Raw genomic sequence first — 18,001 nt, 5'->3', positions numbered from 1 at the left:
ATATCAAACATAGCTATCATGATCTTCGATACATTCATTTTCAGTGCCATGTCCCTCATTCATCGTACAATCAATCAAATGCTAGCTGCAAATCATGCAGGTTTGTAACAAGTGCTATAGCACTATCACAGGCAAAAGTACATGGGAACACATCTCCCAAAACACAACAATACATTCAACGATCAAGATGACTTTCTTATTCGCTGCTTAATGTTGGGACATTCCCTAAGCCAGTGATGGATAACCTTTTCTGGACTGAGTGCCCATAGCGCATGCCTGAACCCCCAAAATGCAATGTACGTGCGGCCTCCATGCATGTGCCCTGCTCCCCATGCACATGTGTGTGGCCCCCACATGCACCCCGCATCGTGCATGTGCACACCTCCTGCATGTGCCCCACCCCCTGCGCAGGCGTGGCAGAGAATTGATGACCAGCTGGTCAGCAAGAGGCACATGCACAGCGGAGCTGAACTAGGGTGATGCGTGCCATGATGCGTCATCATGGCCCTAAGCGTTCCCTTTATTCTCATGCCTCTTTTCCTCCCATCATGTATTTCCAGTATTTCTACTTCCATTTTCACATTCAACAACCAACCGTCAGCTCCTTTCTCTGGAAAAATGTCCCATAATTCAAGTCTATTTACTTTAATCAAAATGTTTGCTCTAAATCAGCAAGATGTGTGACAGGGTTGTGCATATAAACATCTTTCATCTCCTCCTCTCTCCTCTCTTGCTCTATTTTAATTTTGCCAATGAAACTTTCCCCTAACGGTGGTTTGCACCATTTTTATAGCGCATCAAACCCATGAAATTATTTATAGAGCCTAAAAAAGATAATACATGCATACTGGGTAAACATAATATCAAATTTATCTGATTTTTTTCCTTGCCCACAGTTTCCACCCTCCCTCGTTTATGGTTTTCACCATACATATATCTCAATCTCCTTTTGCTGTCAATATGCAGGCCTATCCCTTGAATTGAGTAGTTTTCTGTATCATTTCTTTTCTTATGTGGTTTCGGTTTCTGGAGAGAAAGATGTAAATAGTATAATAGCTATGTGACTTACTTTACAATAAAGTCCTCTGGTTGCAGCCTCCCCCTTCCATCTCTTAGAAGGACAGCAAGTCATATCCAATTTAAATACTAAGAATACTCAAGGACAGCAAGAAAAGTATCTGCTCTTTACAGATATGATGTCTCTCTGGTCCAGGGGTATCAAACTCGATTTCCTTGAGGGCTGCATCAGGGTTGTGTTTGACCTCGGGGGGCCAGAGTGGGCATGGCCAGCTCAATGTCACTTGAGTCAGGGATGCCTGTGGTGGCCCAAGTGCTCTGCCAAAGAAAATGGGCTCCCAAGCTCCATTTTTGGCTGCGAAGGCTTCCTGCAACCCTCTGCTAGTGAAAAACAAAGCTTGGGAGGGCTACCCCCCCAAGCTCCCTTTTCACTGGCAGAGGCACTGCGGGCCAGTACTTTGCTGTTTCTAGGGCGTCCCCATGGGCCGAATCCAGCCCCCAGGCCCTGAGTATAACATCTCTACTCTGGTCTTTTCTGGAGAGGAGGTAGTCTCAAAGTTGCCCATGGACAGCCAACTGAACAGGCCTAAAGCTCAGCACTCACAATCTTTGATACAATTATATAAAGTGCTGTATGTCTGAAAGTAATTACATCTACCAATATATGCTTTCCTGCACACACCCTTAGTGATATAGGAGTTTATTATTCTTGTTTTAATTCTGATTTACTAGAGCTTTCAATTATTATCTCTGAGTAAATATATTATATAAACTTTCTGGAATGCTTGCATTGCTGTCAATATTTTTTTTTCTATTTTTATAGTTGCTTCAGGGTTTTTTCCTTGTTTAAATTCCTACAGTCTACATTTTTATAGCTACCCTCCTATTTTAAATACCTTGCCTGTTATATTCTATTTCTGCCCACTCACGGTATAAAGTGAAACAGTTCCAGAATGCATTGCTTGGCCTCTTTTTAACAAACAAACAAGTTTTAAAATATTTATTTTCTGAATACTGGGTATTCAAATATACAAATATATTTTGTTTTGTTTGTTCAGTGAACTATAGTGAGATTTCAGCATCTAAAAATACAAATATTTATATATTTATATAAAATCTTTTTTTTTACATATTTTCTTCATTTTTTTCACACTTGCATAAGGGCTGCTCCATATGGTTTTTTTTTGCCTTTCATCTGTTTTTTTTGGGGGGGGGGAGCATACCTTAAACTAAAATGACTATCTATTGAAGCAATGCTCACATTTTAGTGATCTGTTTCTTTGTCCTAACTTCATGCACTGAAGATGTTACCTACTTTGGTAATGAAACATCTGCAAGCGAACAACCAAGCTCAGAGAGCACCAAAGGCTTCACAATTCAATGCTGAGCTACATATATTCTCTTCTATTGATTTTATCCTAAGCTTTCCTCCAACTTTTATCAACTTATTCTTTCCTTTCTTTGCACATCGTCTTCTTTTTTCTGTTCCTAAAACTTACTGCCATGCAAGCTGCACATTTTAGATAATTTTGTCTAATTTCACATTCTGCTAAATCAATTGGCTGCTAGTTATGGTTTTAACTGGATGATGCAATGTCTCTCCTTATCTAGCCATATCTAATGCTGTGTCTGTACTTTCTCTTCTAGATACCCAATAACAATCTTCTTCTTGCTATGTAAGACTCTTATTGAAAATTATTGAATGTATATCATCAGTGCAGGCTTCTCACAGTGCCCAATGGTTTACATTCAATTGGTCTTCTCCACACAACCTGTGCCACTCATATTAAAGGTAAGAAATACACTGTTATATGCTGCCAAGTCTCTTCCTCAAAACATCATAGTAGTAGGCAGAAAATACTATTTATCCAATACCCAGCTGTTGAACCACAACTCATTTTGTATTTTGAGAGCCCATCAATTCTATACAAACCATTTCTCAGGATATCTATATCTGGTTTTGTTGTTGAAACATCATATATTTAACTTTGAATTCAAGGATTCTTCCTCCATCCTTATGCAAGAAGCTTTGTTCTTATCCCAAGACATTTTAAAGTAATGAAATAAAAGACAAAAGGGTGTCCCTTATACTCCACTTATTAAAGCTCAGCTGCTGGTGAATATTTTTATATTAGAAGCAGTGAAGTATTAGCATTTTCAGAATTTCTCCTGGCACAATATTCTTCACTGCATCTCAAAGCAACAGGTCAGTTTACTGACTAGACCAGGGGTCTCCAAACTTGGAATTTTAAGACTTTTGGACTTCAGCTCCAAGAATTCCTCAGCCAGCCCATGCTCCTACATGGAGAATTATGGGAGCTGAAGTCCATAAGTCTTAAAGTTGCCAAGTTTGGAGACCCCCTAGTATAGAGGATGGGTCAAATACAACCCAGTTTTGTTTTCTAATGCTTTTCTGGTACTTCCTAACACCAGCCATCAGAGTCGCCAACTCCTGATAGGACTGACTTATTTATTCTACCCATGCTCATTTTCTCTCTGAGCACATCTTCTGCCAGATGCCCAGTTTACTACAGTAATGGAGAAAGCGATATGCATAAATTATCCATTCTTTTTATTGTGTGGCTGGTGGTTGATGCTCAAAACAGTAATCATTACAAGGAGCAAACTAAGAACCAGTAATGATCTACTGAATAATTTGGGCTCTCATCTTGCTTTAATTTACAAATGCAATACATGAAAAAGTGATATAACCTTGGTAACTATTTTATCTATCCAAAGTTAAAGGGAATTCAGCATTTCACTGCAAGCAATCCATGGTCCATGAATCCACAAAGGTAACTGATACTTCCTGAAATTTTCTCCCCATGTGGTTTGTAATTTAAGATAATCAATATCTTTAAATATTCATTGGGCATATTATCTGCTTTAATAAGAATGCATTAAAAAGGCACGTCGATAATAGAACAAAAATGATGGTTCTGTATTTTTTCCCTCTATCTACTGTAGCTAGATGAGTTTAATAGCACTCTGATTACCTGAGTGCCAGTCATAGACTCTGGCAGCTAGTAGAATAGCTAAATTATAGTTTAAACTAAAAGGGACATGACAATTTTAGTGTGAAATGTCTTGAGGAAATGAATCAGTAATAAGCCAACATTTTTGCTCACAAAAAAGACTTCCTTATAGTAAGCTAGGCACGATTTAACACTCTGGTACCCATCAGATCCACTAATTCTAGCAATAATACTTAAAATTTGGATGATATTATATCATCCAAATTATAATATACTGACAATACTCAAATGATCTAACCATGGTTGTTTCCACTGTAATTTGTGCAGAAGTTTATGAGAAATTTATCCAATAAGGAAATGTATCCAATTTCCATTTGAAGAGGAAAAGATGAGATGATATAAAGTAAACTCATTTAAAGTGTATAAAAAGGAATATGGTGTTCTATGATCATTTCTTCACCCAGCCAGAAGCATTTGACTTATTGATTCACTAATTTTGAAGAAGGGGGCTTGCATTCAATTCATCACTTACACGGCAAGTTCCAATTTCCATCTGAAAACCCAGACCTGCTCAGTCAAGAGTCATAATTGTCCTTTCTTTTACTCCTGCTATTTATGCTGCTCCATCCTCTAGTCAAGTGGCCCATGCCCCACAGGGGAGCAATTTGATTTTTAATGGGGCAATTTGAACCTTGTTTAAACCAAGTTAATGACCTTTTAGGCTTCCTCCTTATGAGTAGAGTTCACCTTTTGAATAAAGTTAAGAATTATATGTCATTGGGGGGGCATCAGGATTTTAGAGATGCTTAGGTGGTGCATGGCCCAAAAATTGCTGGGAGCCACTGATCTGCGTAACTATAAGTGATCCTTGACTTACAATCATTTGCTTAATGACCATTCAAAATTACAAAGCACCAAAAAAACCTGCTTATGACTGTTTCATACTTATGACCTTTGCAGCATCCCCATGGTCACGTCATCAAAATTTAGACACTTAGCAACAGTCATGTACTTAATGATGGTTCCAGTGTCCTGGGATCATATGATCATCAGCTTTTGCAAACTTCGGACAAGCAAATTCAATAGGGAAGCAAGGTTACTAACATAATTGCAGTGATTCACTTAACAACTGTGGCAGGAAGGATCATAATGTTGCAGCAGATTGAGGTTTGTAATCTACTTATGAAAGACTAGGACTCGGGACCACGAAGGTGAGAGAAACAGGTTTATTTGATGCATCGAGTTCAGCGTGCTCACACACCAAAATCTGAACTGCCTGGGCTCTGCCCAGGATGCTACTTTTATGCCGTGTTCCACACTGTGCATTCTCAAGGCGTTTCCATACACGAGACAAGCATGACATTTCGAAAAGGAGAAGTTCATTTGGAATGTTAGCTGTTTCACCTCTGTTCTATCTCTCACCCACGCCTGGCTTCCTGTGCCCCTCCTTTACAGGGTCTTGCCACACTGTTCAACACTATTTTTAATACTTATGAGGAAGTCAGAAGTCAAAGTTGGAAGCTAAAAGTCAAAGTTAGAGAGAAAGTTCACTCAAGCTAAAGATCAAGCTAATAGGAATTTATAAGGTCCTTTCTATTAAGATCACCTAACCTGGCCAGCCACTGGTGGGTTTACCTGTGCACCCCCTCCTGCATCAATAAAATGGGGCAAAACACACTCAACAGCTGTTGTGCTTAGCCACAAAAATTTTGGGCTCCATTGTGGTCATAAGTCAAGGATTATTTGTATAGTCATATAGATCCTGCAATTGCCAGTAATGCTGTGTTTCTAGATCAGAAAATATAGGGATTAAATAATAAAAGACCGGATATGATATGGACATCAAATAAATGTTCTAAATCAGTCAGTCAGTCAGTCAGTCAGTCAATCGATCGATAAATAACACAAGTAGTACAACCAAGAACATGGGCACTTTCAGTTACAGATGACATACTTATTTTAGTTTCAATTTTAGTCATGTAAGTGACAAAAGTAACACTATCTAAGAATCATGCTAGTGTGGTGGTTAGAATGCAGTACTGCAGGACTAACATTGTCAGGTGCAACTTCATCTAATAATCAGGAAAGAAACCACTCAACTCCATTTGCTGCTCACTCCAGGAGTTCGATTCTAAGCGGCTCAAGGTTGACTCAGCTTTCCATTATTCCAAGGTCAGTAAAATGTGGGCCCAGATTCTTGGGAAAAATATGCTGACTAGATAAACTACTTAGAGATGGCTGTAATGCACAGTGAAGCGGTGTATACTGTAAGTCTAAGTGCTATTGCTATATAAGAAAATATTGCACCTGTTGAAGCTGTGTTTTAATATGTTAGAAAAACATACAGAGGGACCTAAGTCGAGATAAATAAATGTGGCTGTGGTCCTCAATATGTCTCTAGACACCTCTCTTGATGCTGATCAGGGCACCTGTGTGACCTGACCCATTCTGCAAAGCACATATTACTTGTATCATTACAGGACTGCATTGGAGGTCACAAAATATCTCACTGGAGGTGATTGAAAAAGCACCTTGGAGAACTAGCATACTTTCTGGTATAGTGAGTTTTTGACTCTCTATATTCACCAGCAAAGCCATTTTGTAAATAAAATAATCTCCCACAGCAGCTATTTTGTGAATGTGCCCATTAAATGCCGTTAATATTGCAAATGTGCTTCTGGCTAGAAAATGTTGTTTACCATTGGCCTTGACAGAGTAGGAATATTTAAAAGGAGAGAGGGGAAGGAAAAGAAAACAGGCCATAGCTTGGATAGGAGGATTTCAACATGAGATATTCCAGAAGAAAGGAAGAAAAATCATAGGGCACAGCCTGAGAGGAGAACAAACTTTGGAGAAAGAACAACATAAGAGATCTAGAGATAGATTATAAAGCCATATATGTTGCAGTGTCAAGGAAAGCTGAACTTTTCATATTGATCCTGAAGCTTTGGCTGCAAACCCTCTGGAGAACAGAGTAACTGCTGTTTCCCAATCAAAATAATCTCTTAAAAGGTCCACCAAAGAGCCATTCAATAAATCATAACAGCAACATGTGTCAGAAAAGTTACAGAAGAAAGCTGACATTTTAAAAGTCCCTAACCATCTTATATTACTGTCTCTGCTTTGTGGCTGCATTTTTCTCTGTCCCTTTGTATGCATTTCAAATGTTGGTTCCTATATTAAGGGTAATCCTTCATTAGACTTTATTTGAGCTTCCCACTGTTTCCATTTTACATTATTTTCTAAATAGTCTTTCTTTAAAACAACTGTTTTTTTACAGACTCTCAGGAGTGCTTAGTGTTTTTTATTTCATAAACACCTGGAATGTTGGCTTGGATGTTTAGTGCAGCATCAGCATAAAGAAAATATTTTGATGGATGTAATGAATGTAGAGTTATCTCTCCCCGCCACATATAAGTGAGCAACAGTGTGCATCAAGTCTCCATAAGCATGGGCAATATTATGACACCTTTATGTATAACCATTTCTCTCATTTCATATGTGATTTTTGAATCTTGGCAAATAGGAGGATAATATCAAGGTAATAGCATTAGCTTTCTCCCCAAACTCATTAATGCAAATTAAAAATCATGGAACAATAACAAAAGAAACAAAAACCCTTGAAGTTTAATCAAGTCTCCTCTCCCTAAAAATGAGCTCAACTCTTAGAGATACAGAGTTCCATCTATGATATTTCTTGGCAACCATAAGCTTCTATACCTAGTAATGTTTTCTGTACTTTCAAAAATGTTGGTTCGTTTTTCAGAAAGAAAGTTACAAGATTATTGGACAGAGCAACTCAAAGACTCTTGGATAAATACTCAGAATCCATCAAAAGCTCTTTTAGAAATTGAAACTATGGGTAAGTGCTGGAATGGGATGTTGCAATGTAACAATACTAAATTTAAAAAGATCCATCAGCATGCCAAATCCCAAAAGTAGGCATTTTAACTTTGCCAGGTTGGCATAAATATTTTCTCTTGCAGTGATTTTAATGAAGCGGGGTATGTTTTTTTTTAAAAAGTTATTTATCAGAAGTGGATGAAGCTTAAGGAAGAAGAGTACAAGACCAAAAATGGTCAGGCAACTCCCATTTTTTTCTCTGTTTTTGCCATCTAGGACAGAAGGCTAGTGACCCTATTCTAGGAGAGATATCTGAAGCAGCTGCTTGCAGAAAATTTCTGAAATTAAGCCAATAGACATGAGAAATTAGACCTAGGGTTATAGGTGGCCCTACTATTTCTGTTTTAATTGTAGGCCTCAAAATATAACTTCACATACATGAACTGCTAAAGGATATCCAGTTGATTATTTTGTCTTTTAATTCTACATACTCCGCAGTGCCCATAACTCTGTCAAATTAAGAAATCCTCATCACAGCTATGATAGTTATACATACATCGCCAAAGCTTTTCAATAATGAAAAATTGGGGGGGGACCCACAATCTAGTCATGAAATGCCAAGAAATGCTTGTATTACCTAATGCTAAAAGTGATTTTATGTACAGTAAAATACTTTTGGGATAGAGAGAATATGAATTTAAACAGTCAAAATAGCTCATCGCTATTTACTATTAACATTTATTTTGAAATGGTTAATGATGCCTAAATTAACATGAAACCTCTTCCTTACGAAACAAAATTAGTTCAAAGTTTTACAATCATAATCACAATTAAGAAAATACTTTCCAACCCGGTATTATTAATGACATATGAATATTTTCAAAATTGGCTTATAATTGAAAATGGTTATTCAATGGAGCATCATCCCCATATTAAGAAACTGGTGCCACTTAACTTCTAAACAGGGTTTGTTTTTCATGTTTGAATATCTTAGTAAGTCAAAGAACACCACAGTGTTACAAATAATGCTTACCACAAGTAAAACCAGGAACAAAGTCTCCTTAATTGCATTACAAAAAAATGTCTTGTTAGTGTAGCAGAAAATGAGACAAGACCAGCTCTTTGTCAGAGGGAGAGGTTTATTTGCGCAAAGGTTCAGTAGCGATTGGTCAAGCAAAATCTGAACCCCGAAGGGCAGTTGTTTACAGTCTTTTATACTTTTAGCCAACATACCGATCATCCCAAAGTACCTGGCCTTCCATACCGATCATCCCAAAATACCTGGCCACATAGACCTCTATCCTGTGTCATGTAGGCCTCGTACACAATCTCCCAAAACAGAGACATGACATTCATTACTCATTTACCTCCCCACAGGGGGTATTGGTACCAATATCCTGTTTCATTTGTTTTAGTTAGGTGAAGCAAACAGAACGACTAATCTTAAAGGTACCGTATTTTCACCCATATAACCCGCGGGTTATATGCGTTTTTTACATACACAGCATGCCCCCACGGGGTATAAAAGTGGGCGGGGTATACGAAAAATTTTTTGCACAGATTAACTGTCGTCCAACCCCTCCCCAGCTGGCACAGGCTTTCTCCTCCATTCCTTCCCCCGATCTCAGCAGTTTCCCTTCTCCCTTACTCGTCGTGGGTTATATAAGTGGGCGGGGTATACGGAAAACATTTTACACGATCTTGCAAACCTGCGGGTTATTCACGTGGGCGGGTTATTTGCGTGGGCGGGTTATATGGGTGAAAATACGGGTAATCATTCCTTTTCCCCATTCCACATTGTAAAGAAACTTTAATACCCAAATAATCTGTCTAGTTATCAAATTCTCTTTTATTAGTGCGGGGACACTACTATTACTAACAGAGAGGACGTGGTAGGTAACAGGAACACCCAATCCTGCCCCTCAACAGATACTCCTTCCCCATTTCTATTGATAGGGTTTCCCACAATGCTATTTGGTTGAACCCAGCAAATTACTCCCCCAAAATAAAAGCAAAGCAGTGCTTGTGGCAAGGCATTTTCTTGTCGTCTTAAGGGGGAAAAAAATCTGAGGGAGCTATTTTCTATGATATCAAACCTGAAAGCTCATATTTTCAAAGGCCATAAAGCACTAGGAGAATAGAACTGTAAAATATCTTATAATGGTTACTCTCGCAAGCCATCCTTACTTATTTTCTCATTAGAAGTTCTAGGAGATGGTTACAAGCCACAGGCTACATCTCACCTTTCCCTTATCATCCCAGCTACAAAAAGAGTGACATAAACTGGAGAGGGGAATTAAATGACTAGACTGAGGGTGACTAATGCATTTAGGTATAGAGGTGAGCTTGAGGCTTTGGGGGTTATATGCTCAATTACCAACAGCTAACTAAAAGGCTTGGAAGCTGCTATCACCTTACCCAAAGAGAGAAGAAAAGGAAGACTGAACAAATAATCTAGCTCGCAAAGACGTTTCCCCTAACTATGATGATCAGCTCTGAATGAGGAAATAATGTCCATTAGTGCCATTTAGGCAGCAATTTGGTCAAATACAGTCTTCCTCGAAAATAATTATACAGATGTAAAATGACTCTTGAATCTGCTTTATCTTCGATGTTCAGGTTTTAAAAAGACCATACAAGAAAGCGCTTCCCTCTAGTGATCATTAGAACAAATCTAATGATCACTAGAGGGAAGTGCTTTCTTTTTCCTCCCCCCCCCCCACACTTGCTCCATAAATACCACTAAATACATTGCAGAATTCTCAAATCATGTCAGAATAGTGACTGGTGAAATGCCTTATGCAATTGAATACTTTAGTATGCAACATTTCTCCAGGGAATTGAGGAAATGGAAATATAATACCTTGTTTGAAAGCGCCCGCCCTCTCTGGAAGCCTATGGGCACAGTCCTTCTTGTTAGATGAGGGCTGACAGACTTCTCCATTGTCCAACTGTAACAAAAAAGTTGCTCACTGGGCTGAGCTGTCATCACACCAAATTTTGCTTTATAATGATTTGCATGGAATCCTTGCTTGTTAATGTTAGAATGTGAATGTATTCCCACTAAAGTAGGAACACCTTCATTTTACAAAGATCTTCTTGGTGTTGTTACGTGGATCAGCCCATACCCAGTCCTTCTGGCATTATCCTGAGCAAGAAACTAAGGCAAACTATATAACTGGAGGACATAACCAAATCATCTTCACAGAGAAATACGTAGGTGTTCTTTCTCCAGACTTTTTATCTTTTCCCTCCCATCATTTTCTAACCACAATTGTTCTCTGTGGAAATATGAGGCATTTACATTTGGGTCTAACCTCCTTCCATTTGTGCTCCATTTGTCCTTGGTATTTCATTTTAGATAAAATGCTTTTGCTCTGTGATTCCTGTAACTTCTAAATTAGGTAAAGGTAAAGGTTCCCTTCACACATATGTGCTAGTCGGTCCTGACTCAGGGGACAGTGCTCATCTCTGTTTCAAAGCTGAAGAGCCAGCGCTGCCGAAGACATCTCCATGGTCATGTGGCTGGCATGACTAAATGCCAAAGGCGCACGGAACTCTGTTACCTTCCCACCAAGTTGGTTTCTATTTTTCTACTTGCATTTTTACATGTTTTCAAACTGCTAGGTTGGCAGAAGCTGGGACAGGTAATGGGAGTTCACTCTGTTAGGCAGCGCTAGGGATTCGGACCGCCGAACTGCCAACCTTTCTGATTGGCAAGCTCAGCGTCTTAGCCACTGAGCCACCGCATCCCTTCTAAATGGAAGCACATTATGGAATATTGCAGCCAACACTTACAACCAAGCTTTGAATATATCACATACTGAGAGCTCTACAATGTTTAAATGCTCCATATATTATAATACTAAACTTAGGGAAATAACGTTAATATGAATGTGAAAGATGTGACAAAAGAGAAACGATGTTGCACAGAGATGTTTGTACCCAGATGACACACTGCATAAGGAAAGATGGAATGTTTATTTTTGTAATTAAAAAATAAAACTAAAAAAAAAAGAATATATCACATGCAGTAACATGGATCTAGCTTGCAGAAATCCAGATGACTACTAGATGAAGCAAAACATTATCTGTATCTCTTCCCTGCCATCTAATGATCATACAGATTTTTGCAACCCAGAACTAGTAATTGTATCCAGGGATGCTCATGGTCAAAAGAGCTCTATCTTGTGCCCCCAGACGTTTCTCCAAAAGCTCTAACAAATTTTGACAATTCCATTTCAGAAAATTGGCAGTTCCTCATTTTAAAATCGGGCATGTGCAAATATTATTGAGTGAGCTCTAAAATAGGTTGATTTTTTTTTAAAGGAACCACCAATTATGTATAATATGCCTACTATGTATAATTAATTCACACAAAGCAGCTTTCTCTCCTAAAAACAAATCAAACAAAGAAAGCAGCATCTTATCACCCAAATTGCCCATGCTGATGTATAAGATGCTTTACATAATGTCACCCTTCACTTTACCCTCAAAAACTCTGTGGCTTGAGCTGAGAAAGTAACTACTTTCAGCAAGTTAAGAATGTGGTGGTTCAGGCGGTAATGGGCATGCCATTGTATGCCCATGGGATACCATAGCTGTCTGAGCTGCACTGATTGCCAGTCATTCTAGGTGATGGTTATCATGTATAAATCCCTTAATGGCTTAGAGCTTGGTTACTTGGGGGACTGTTTGTCTCCCATAACATCTGCCTGTCTGATAAGACCTGGCATGGTGCATGTGCTTCAAATCCTCTCAATTAAACAGTGTCATCTAGTGGGACACTAGAGATCTGTATGACTCCCACATTGATGACAAAATAACAGAGATGGAAGGAACCTTGGTGGCCTTCGAGCCCAAACCCCTGCTCAAGTAAGAGATCCCCTACCATTCCAGGCAAATGGCTGTTCAATCTGACACTCCATAAAGGTTTGAAAACCTGGTTTCCCTAGGCCTTGGAATATGATAGTGTTGAAGATGTGGTTTTGTTTAGTGTGCATATCTCTTTGTTCTTTCATGTCATTGTTCTATATATTTTTTACAGTGTAAATGACCATCAGTGGGTAATAGATATATTCAAATCTATGATAGCACAGTGGTTAGAATGTACTATTGCAGGCAAACTCTGCCCAAAGCTTGGAGTTCGATCCTGTTGTAGCTCAAGGTTGACTTAGTCTTCCATCCTTCTGAGGTCAGTAGAATGAGAACCCAGATTGTTGGGGGCAATATGCTGACTCTGTAAACCACTTAGAGAGGGCTGTAAAGCATTATGGAGTGATATGTAAGTCTAAGTGCTCTTGGTATTGCTATGTAAATAATTAAGTAAAGTGAATTATCTATAGTAAAATGGGGGCTTGAGTTTCTGTCTTTCTAATTTCAGTCTAACACTTTAACCACTGCCACACCAATTCTCATTCATGTATTCTGTTAACCCAGCAGAAAACAGAAGGATCCTACAACTGTATATAATAGCAAAAACATTATCGTTTGCAGTGGGAACAATAAAACAATTACAACAAACATCAAAATGTAAACAGCAAAGTTCATCAGTTCAAACCCATTAAAAGTTGAAAGAAGCAGCAAGTTTTTGACAACTTCTTAAGAAATAATCACCAATGAACTTCTCTTGGGAGATGCAAACTAATTATGCAGAAGAATGTTTCTTTCCAAGAAGTTAATTTGATATCTCAGACAAAAATGCCACCATTCTAAAGAACGTGAAGGGTGCCCAAAATTAAATTATGAAAATTTAATTGCCACAAATAAACATCTTAAAAGAGATTGGCAGGAGGAGAGGTTATCTCTGAAACAAACATTTTGTAGCGTTTCCCTTTCTTAATTGGAAACAGAACAATACCCACTTCTAAATCCCATTGAATGTTATGGGACCCACTTCTGAGTAGTCAGGAATGGGCTGTTAGCTTGATCTTTGAAAAACAGTTCAATATAATTATGAAGACAACAATGAAATCGGCATTTTAGTAATTAAGGAAAATAATTGGACTTTGCTTTTTCTCTCCATACTGGAAGTGGTAGAAACCTAGAGAGAGATGGCTAATGCAGCCTAACTTTCTCCAGGGTGCTCATCCAGAATGAAGCTTATTTCACAGTTCTTGGTGATGGATATTATAAACTGAGATAAGCAACTCTAAATATTTCTAAGAAATGTGGCTCAGATTGAATGACTGAGTTTCTGGCTTTGGTGATATACAAATTGCTCCTTAAAACTATTTTTTATATTCTAAATATTCATTGGGTTGTGTTTAGTAGTTTACAATTAATTGCTGCCTCACACTATTTTCTTTAAAATTTAGATATGCAGGATGAGATTGAGCAAGTTTAACTGCTCTCAGCTGCCTTACTATGTCAATTTCTCTTAAAATAAATTTCATTGAAGTCAACTAGATTTACTTCTAAGTAAATACATATGAGATTGTACTGAAGAGGCTCGCCAATTTTAACAAAAAAAAAATGGGAATGTGCTTAAACATGACTATCAGATCCCAGATGATCTGTACATGACAATCTCCTATCTATTGGATTTTTGCAAACCAGATCAAGTAGTCCTAAATTTACCTTCTTCCTTTGAAGATATTCAAATATATTTTATGTAATTGTATTCTTGGCTTAAACAGGAATGTATATTTTTCCAACCACATCACTAGTTCATAATTCACCTTCAAACTTAAATATCTTAATTTCTTATTGAAAGAGAGTGGAGATATTGCTCAGCCTAGAATACGAGTTTTCACAAAATACTGCAGATGTAGGGAATCCCATGAATCTTCTTATTGGTTTATGAATTTAGGAGAAAATATCTCTCTGGAATATAATTTTAGCAAGCAAGCAAGTGCAGACATTCAGTATCTTGAGTGCTTCAATCCATTATTGATTCAGTAGGAATTAATATTTGTAAATGTCCTTCTGCTCAAAGAATGGGCAGCTGTGGAAGATAACTGAAACCCAGCTGAAAATAACAAAGCAGGAAAACGTTCCAAATCCAACACTGCATCATATTTGAAAGCATTTAGTGCAAAACTTATATAGTCAGATGTAATTCATGTCATCGCAATGTTGCATTCTCCCTAATACCACACACTCACAGCTTTCTTTGGGAGGAAGGGGGAAATAACCCAATGAAATAATTTTGATAAGGGAGGAAATTTTATTTTTTCTCAACTGCAATTCTGTTTCATGTTGAATTGTTAAGAAGCTAAAGTTGTTTGAGCTCTTCAAAGGGAACCAATGGCATTAGCAAAAAATATCCCATAATAACTGCAGGACAACCTGTGGGATCATCAGTGAAAAACCAACAACACCAACAATAACTCCTGTTTTAAAGCTTTGATTTTTCTGACAACTTATCTGACATTAATAAAGATTTTGTGTCGTTGTTGTTAGGTGCGAAGTCGTGTCTGACCCATCGCGACCTCATGGATAACGTTTCTCCACGTCTTCCTGTCCTCTACCATTCCCCGGAATCCATCTAAGCTCATGCCTACTGCTTCAGTGACTCCTCATTTGCTGTCGTCCTCTTCTTTTGCCCTCAATCTTTCCCAGCATTAGGCTCTTCTCCAGGGAGTCCTTCCTTCTCATTAGGTGGCCAAAGTATTTGAATTTCATCTTCAGGATCTGGCCTTCTAAAGAGTAGTCAGGGTTGATCTCCTCTAGGATTGACCAGTTTCATCGCCTTGCAGTCCCAAGGACTCACAGGAGTCTTTTGATTTTTTTACCTGTATGTATATGTTGTATTTTCATCACTGCAGAGTGAAAGAATCATAGTCAATTGATGAGGAGCAACTCATCAATTGAGCTGGAATTACCAATTGTAGAATCACTTTTACGCTATCCCTGTAGCTACAATGCTTTAAGAACTGCATATACTGAATGCTTTAAAGCAGTGATATCTTTATTTCAAGCTAACATATAAGCATGAAAATAGGATAGTTTAATGGATACCAAAAAGATTCCGGGGCATATCTATCTAAGGTCTGGGAGACAGAAAGGATATAGGAAGGAAGGAACGACAACTAAAAGAACAAATCCTGCATTTCATCTCAGTTTCTGATTCTGACTTGATGGCTGATACATTCTCAAGGTAGAACATTCCACACAACAAGCACTGTTGTAAAAAGGGTCAAACTCCTTATTTCTGGGGGTCAGATTTTTAGAAAATCTGGGCCAACACTGAAAGACTGAAATCTGGAGATCCATATGTGTGCAGGAGAGATAATAGAAAATTCTTATTACCCTCTTTCAAACGAAGATCACAAGGGCTTGGTAGGAGAGGAAGCCTTCTTTCTCAAAGATATTTTATGAGTCTTGTAGCTCCAAACAGGTCTTTTTTAACCTGAACATTAAATCAACATCAGAAACAATAATTAGTAAATATGATTCTGAACTTTTATTGCATCCCTCTTGTCTGTTTGTAGCAAAAACATGAGACACGGCACTCACAGTTCCCAAATTGTAATCGATGCTTAGCAGTGAAAGTCCAGGATGACCTCAGTGAAATCATTCAAGCTTGTAGTTCCTTGTATTTAAAATTCAAATATTAATGAGAAATGCCTTCTGGTAGTTATGGAGATGAATGGGATAGTCTCTGTAAGCAACTTACATAGGGAAATTGGAATAGAAATTATTAATATTAAATAATGAAAGGTGCACTATATACTCCAAATGATGAACAAAGAGCGACTACGGATCTCGAGTTATCAAATGGTAAAAATTAGTTGCCTTTCTCATAAAAAAAGAATGAGCTAATAATCCTCTGAGAAATGTTATTTATTGGGCCATATTCATCTTCATAATAACACTCACATTATTAAATCCAGTTGCATTACATGAAATTATGCCCTGTGAACCTTGGATTTAATAAAAAGCATTTCATGATATTAAAACACTTCGTTATAAACACAGCTTGTATGCTCTTCAGCTGCTGCTATCAACAGTGCAACCAAATGGTATATATAGAAAATTATCCAAGCTTCTACATAAAAATATAGATTTTATAATGGGACAAAAGGATTTTTCTCCTGAACAGTATTTCAGAAAACAGTAATAAACTTGCTAAAGAAATGTTGCTTGTAATGAGACACATCATCACGAGGACTTACTTTTTACATGCTAAATATATTCAAAGAGCAAGATCATAAATCAAATGTTAAAATCACAATAATGCATATGTATCAATAAGGAATGTATTTGCAATGATAAAATTAATATTAATATCACATTAGATATTTCAAAGCCATTAAATCTATGCCAAATCCAAGCGTCATGATTCGTTTCTTGTTTACTGTATGCTGTTATCCAGAAATAATTCATTAGAAGTTCAGTGGGAAATGATGTATGTGCAGATGACAGTACAAAGCTGATACATTTTACTAAGATATTCCTTCCTTGCAGAAGCCACTGGAGCTAAAAGCCCGGATGATCAAAGATGAAGAAGTCGTCTTTGGAAAAGTCCTGTAAATTTTTCTCACTGTTGTGATCAGCTGTCCTCCACTAGGAACCATTACACTATAAATGGGAGACCAACCATCTCTTTGTGGAGAAGGGGGGGGGAATGATTTTTCCCTGTTAACTTTTCCCTCCCTATCCTTCTATCTTCATTTTTATTTTTATTTTTATTCAGGGACATTATAATTATGGGGTCCTTGGTGCTCTCTGAGCTTGGTTGTTTTCTTGCAAACATTTCATTACTCAACTAAGTAACTTCATCACTGATAGAAGGGAGTAGAGTTTGCTCTCTTTTTATATATTAGTGGCTTGCCCTAATGTCAGTGTTGATGGGAGTGTTCTTATTGGTCAGTGGTGGGTTTCAAAAATTGTTCGAAACTACTCTGTGGGTGTGGCCTCCTTTGTGGGAGTGGCTTGCCGCCCATGTGACCGGATATGAAGATGCCGACGACACTTGTCAGAACCACCTTAAATTACCTCACACACAGCACTGGCATGCATAAGAATAGGATGTAAACTTTTTTTTTTAAAGGCATCTTTGGTTTGCATTAAAACAACGTCAACATACGCAATGTTCTGATTGCACCACAAACGCAGTAGTCATCCTTACCTTTCACAGAGGCACTGAGTTTTATAAATATGAGCATGATAGTGTAGAATAATCATATGCAAGGACCAGTGGTGGGTTTCAAAAATTTTTG

The sequence above is a fragment of the Thamnophis sirtalis genome, unplaced genomic scaffold (assembly GCF_051295495.1).
Source record: "Thamnophis sirtalis isolate CommonGarterSnake01/CBP01778 unplaced genomic scaffold, rThaSir2_p1.2 scaffold_5, whole genome shotgun sequence".
Taxonomy (NCBI): domain Eukaryota; kingdom Metazoa; phylum Chordata; class Lepidosauria; order Squamata; family Natricidae; genus Thamnophis; species Thamnophis sirtalis.
The sequence above is the reverse complement of the archived record's forward strand: the minus strand, read 5'-3'. Positions refer to the sequence as shown.